A 6308-nucleotide genomic window follows, 5' to 3' on the forward strand; every position below is an offset into this window, starting at 1 on the left:
CATCTCGCGATCGTGTATTATCCGTAAAATCAATTATCGGCATCCATTTCTCCGAAGTATAGATATCTGCGAGCGTCGATGATTACGAGATTTTCTCAATGCAATTATTCTTGAGCAATCATGGGTTGCGACAATCGTCGTATCGTCGTTGGCACACGATCAGCGCAAAATCGGTGCGAAAAGTCTAAGGCGTACCTTAAAGGACGAAAAATCGACGAAAAAACGAATAGGTGTTATTTACGATGGCCGCTCCTTGCGACGGCGTGTTTATCCACTTTAGATGCAAGGACGAAGAGAAGTTTAAATCGATCTAAATGCCACGGGCGACTCCGTAGTTCTCGACCCCGTTTTCTTTCCTCGATTGCCTCGATACTAAATTGCCGTACTTAATTATGATATCGCAAAAAGAGATTTGACAATCTCATTCGCCGATAATAAAGCAGTCAATAAAATAAATTTTGGTCGAAACACGTAATTATTCCCGCTCTCATTTTAGTGCGATAATTTAAAAAATTGTCAATGTAGTTAACGCTAAATACGTTTCTACAGTTTTCTGCAGTTTTATCCAGTTTAATTTAATTAAGCTCTATAGGAAAGCTATACTACAATAGTAGTAAAAAACAATGTCATATTTTGAGGCATTACAATAAAAAAAATAAATAAATTACAACAAATTTTACTCAAGGAAATGTTATAAAATTTTTAAAATAAAGCTCTGTTCTCTAAAAGTGAAATAAAAAATTATTGAGGATTCAGATTTATTTGTAGAATCTGTGATACAATGTCGGTTTTTGCGTGATTCCGAATATACAAATAAACGTTAATAATCCACACCGTTATTACGTCGCCGCTTTGATAGGTTTTTATAAAATTGAAAATATATTTCATACGTAGATGTCCGGATTATCCTCCGTGTATTATTAAGCAAAGTGCTATGCGTGATTTCACACAAAATTGCGAAATGAATTAATCAACATGCCGCGCCGCGCTCGCACCGGTGCGACATTCAGTTGGCTCTACAGTTATTAAAGCATTCGTATTAATTAACTCGGTTATACCGTGACAAACGAGCGGGAATTCGGTCAGGGATTTTACACGAAAAATAAGTATCGCTTGGGGAAACATTTGGCGCATCGTATTTATGCATCGTTTCCGTTGCCAGAAAAATAATGAAAATACTTGTTAAATGTCTCGACGAACAACCCAAACCGGAAATGTAATTTAATAAAACTTACAAAAATCGATAATTACCTACTTGTACCATATAAAACAAGCAAGTAAAAGCGTATTATGTAAAAGCTTTAGTCAATGAGGAAATGCATCATTTCTATATTACTTAAAGAAGAACGATCGAACAGGTTACGAGCGAATGCATTCATTCGATAAAAAATATTTCTTCTATAAATCGCGTTCTTATAAGGCATATAATATATAATTAACGATGCTATTATATATTATCTCGCGAATAATGTCAAGTGATTCAAATTTGGAGAAATAATGGAGAAATAATTCCCGTAAAATCTGTATTATTTTATTTCATAATATATAATATTAAATTAAATCAATCAATTACGAATAAAATATATGCACATTCCATTAACTGTAAATTTACGTAAATTTATTAACGTTACGTTAATGTTTAACTCGCATAGACACATATATATGAAAATGGAGTATTTCTCGAAAATTTTCACTTCGTTTCAAAAATAATTAGTTTTCTAATTTTTATTCGCATTATTAAACAAGAGTAGATTTATGTACTTCCTCACGTTTTTTTTGCACGTAGATTAGATAATCGCTGAAATGCATCGTGCAGATAAATAACACGCAGCTTAAGCACAGATCTACTCGCACGCGGCTATTGCGCCTTGCAATTACGAAATGTTTGTTTAGCTAACTGCAATTGCACGACAGAGTGCACACATAGGACCTGCGTCATCGAGAGTGGCGTACACGAACTGACATTTGAAAATACAGGATGACTGGGAAACTTGTAACAAGAAAAAATTGTTATTTACTTCAACGTAACATATTTTATTTACAGATGAAACGATAATATTTTAACATAATTCTTGAATAAAAAAAATATACTTAATTATTATTTGTTTGTAACGTCACTTAAAGACATATCACTTAAAATCTTTAAAGATATTCAACGATTATTAATTGTTTTAAACAGAATCTAGCATTTAAAAATGTAGAAGAATTAGTAAAAAAAAAAACTACAGTAAACGTATTCCGTTTCTAGATAAAAAAAATAATAAAGTATTAAGATAATTCTTAATAAATGAATGTCCATTATAAAAATCTTCATAATGGATATTCATTTATGTATATTAATTTCTTTTTAATAGAATCTCTAATGTTTCAAAGTGTATTGATAATACTTGTAAATATAATCGTTTTAAATTACAAAAGGCTAGTCTTATTTTAACAATGATTAATTTCAATAAAATACACAGGCGGCATTGGCCGCAGGGGGCGTTCCTTCGTAATTACTAATTACTCTATTTAGTAGGATGTTGTGTAGCTTTATGGGATTAAGCGGTCGATGCTTCGGATGACGATCCAGCTGTAGTCCGATCTATTGCGTGCTCCAAACAAGAGGGAACGCGGTGAATTGCCCGCCCAATCATCTCATTACACGAGTCTGCCCGCGCGATCTCTACTGTTCCTACAGACAATTCTAAACTCCGGCTCTTTCGCCTATCTATTCCAATTCTTTGCTAACGTGAGAGCCGCATCTACATCCGACACATCAGGCTACGAGCGAAAATAAACTGTTGGAACTACCGGATGCGAGAGGATCGTACACATGATTAATTTATTAATAATGCAAACGGATATACAGCGTAATATAATAGTACAGCAGACAAGTAATGTACGATAACGCAAGTTAAAGCCAGTTTATATTATAATAAATTACATTATGAAATAATATAAATTCTCATATTTTGCGATTGTCGTCCGATCTACCATTTCCGTCACACAATCAAGCGTGGTTGAAAGAATGTCACATCAGATGAAAAGTGATTTTTTTCTGTTAATGTACGACGTAATAAAGGAAACTGATCTCTGTTTCAACAGCTTACTTTTACGTCGCTTATTTATTTCACCGCTTCTCGATTCGCATGCATTTCCTTTCCGCTTTCGAACCCGCGCCAAATTTTTCAACTAATTTAATTCTCTATACGCAGCAATTCGTGTTCGCCATTGTTGTCACGCTTCGTTGCTGGTGACTCGCAATGGCACTTCGCTGGTCGCAATGTCAATGTCTCCGCAGGATATCCGAGTCGCTTTGCAAACAGAAGTACCAGCATGATGACATCGGTCTCTCTTCTGCTTCGTGAACGTGGGCATTGTACAACCATCCCTTTGGATGCGCCGTCCCCCCCGAACCCCTCCGCGTGATCGTCATCGTAGTCGTCGTGTTCGTCGGAGTTCGTCGAGTTGTCGGAGGGTCGGAGTTCATTGTGCCACAAGTGCATTCCGAGTACCGGCGACGCCAATTGCTCGTTACAAAGCCAGTTGCGAATCGCTCTGTGAAAGCGACAGTGACATTTCCCGGAGCGAGGGCTCGGCCCTCGCAAGAGATCGGTCCTGAGATCAGAAAAAAAACGCCGTAGGATTGTGCACATCTGCGAGATGATACTCACGTTCTCGCGAGATAAAGAGCAGCGACATGGTCCCGCGTTTCGCTTATTTCGACATGACGCCAGTTTGCGCGAGGCAGAAGCTTCTCGTACAATGAGAAATTAATTTTAATTTTATTTCGGACGCGCGTGTTTTCAACGAGACTTGTGAGAAACGTGGTGAAGATTAGCGTGGAAGTGATACAGAAGTTACATGGATTAAATCGAAGGTGCATATTGCAGTAAGTAAAACTTGCAGTAAAAGATAGACAGAATAGATAGAATTATTTTCTCATGTTACGTGTGAATTTGTAAAATACATTAATTACTAAAATACAATGAATTTACATTCTACATATAACGAATATTGTCAAAATTTTAATTACATAAACTTTGGAAGGTAGAAGAAAACTTTTGAAGGAAAATTTTATAATTAACGTTGAAATTATATCATCTTTAGTATTATATTATTATATTTTATTATTGCTGCAATATACATATATAATAATTAGAAGTCGTTTTATCAGTGAGAAGGCGATTCTTTTCACACGTAATGATACTAGCCCGCATGACGAATACATTTAAATTGCACGCGATAATGTGACGCATATCCTTTTTCCTTTTTGCGAGACGATCGGACGATTGCAGCGGATATGTCATTTTATTTTCTTCTCTCCTTTCGTCATAAAATCCTTTCGTCTTGTCGTGAGAAAAATTGTTTTTTTCACCTTAATTGGTGATTATAATTACATAATCGCTTGTAAAAGAACTCGGTGAAACGCATAATGTAAACTGAGGTAACATCAACAACGAGGATAATTTGCATCTACATTTTCATTACTAGTTTTATAATCCTACACAAGACTCGGCGCGTTCTCGATATAGGCGTTTCGATAATTGCAAATTGTGTAATTGCGGCATTTGCTGTCCGAGTTTCTTACACACTGCTTTGGGTGAATTTTAAGGCGGAACAGACTTGTTGCGTATTTACGTATTGTATCATCATTGCGTATCAATTCAATGATGCGATGCGGTGCGCCGTTGCACATTATAGTATCAAAATTTTGATTCGCGCAACATCTACACTGAAACGCAGTGATAATATAATACGCAACAAGTCCTGTATTCGTCTTCAGATACCTTAATTATTTACACAAAACAGGAAGTTCGAAGCGATTTTTGTGTAGACGAAAATATTGACCTCTGAATTAAAAAACAAATGTCCTTGAAGTTTATAGTTTGATTGCACTGGTTTAAGTTATTTCCATGAGAACTACGTCATAAATTTGTTGCGGAATCTTAGTTTAATAATCTCGACAGACAAATACCATAAAATACAATAAAATGAATATCATAAAATACAAAGCTATAAAACATCGAAAGATACAAGCTGTCATTGATCAGTTAACCCTCAAAATTTATCAAACCAAGAAATTTATTGCTTTTTTATATCGCAATTATACACGAGCCATCCAAAATGAGACCATCTTTTACCAAAGTTGAATAAATAAATAAATAAAAATAGATTTCAGAGAAATTCGATGAAACGCTTTGATTAGCTTTTTGTGGATTATAAATAATAGTAATTTAATTGCGCATTGCATCCGTATATTTAATTTTAACTATCAACTTTCACGGCATATAACGACATGTAAAAATATACATATAACGATGTTAGAAACTGGGTATTTCGAAAAACTTTCTTTCGAAATACTAGGTGTAGTAATAATTCTAAATAAGAAACAGAATTCTCACGAATAGAACAGCTGGTCGACGCGTTTGAATGAACATCTCAACTTCTTGTCTACACCACGTGGAAGCTAACGGATAGAAAAACCTTATGCTATGTGGCACATGTGAAATTTCGTGCAACCTTCGTTGACATCATCAGTATTAGTTAATCGGATTAACGTGCCGTAACTGTTTTTCTAATCAACCGCGAAATTCTTTCGCAAAGTTTTCACAATTCATCATTTAATACAAAAATAGCAACTAAAGACACTTCTAGAATTACAGTTGAATAGTAAATGACGTTACGGAATTATTTGTATGCCTTCAGTTATAAATATATAAGTCAAATTAATAAACAATAAGACATTCTGCCGTGGCTTCATCAGATCAAACCCTAAAATAATTCAATATGCAGAATTAATCAATACACAGAATCAGTACGCAGAATTATTGCAAAAATTGTCACGATATTTGTTACGCAAAATAGATATCTTTTCTGGTGCAAATATTGATTTTGGCTATATAGTATTTTATTCTGTTGGGCAATATTCTATATTATTCTAGTGACACTTTGACATTCACAATTGACGCATATTCAATATTCAATGTCGCACTTGTACTGTGCCATGATTAGGGTCAGTTAATATTTCCTCCCAAATACCTTTTCGGAGGGGACGTTTCTATCATGCACGCATTACGACAAGTATTTCCGACCACATCCTGTACGAATGTCAGAACAGTGTCATAATATTACGATTGAAGACTTAATAGAATTTTCCTCATTCAAAATTGTTACAGTTTACAATCCTTCAAATTATTATATTACACGACACATTTGATCACTGAAGTTCATTTATTACGAGTCTGAATTTTGTTTAAATTATTGATAATGAAACACGAGATATTTTCTATTCCACAATAATTTTTTCTTTCGACTGGTGATAT

The sequence above is a fragment of the Mycetomoellerius zeteki genome, unplaced genomic scaffold (assembly GCF_001594055.1).
Source record: "Mycetomoellerius zeteki isolate Tzet28-1 unplaced genomic scaffold, Tzet1.0 scaffold35, whole genome shotgun sequence".
In the NCBI taxonomy this organism is placed as follows: Eukaryota; Metazoa; Arthropoda; class Insecta; order Hymenoptera; family Formicidae; genus Mycetomoellerius; species Mycetomoellerius zeteki.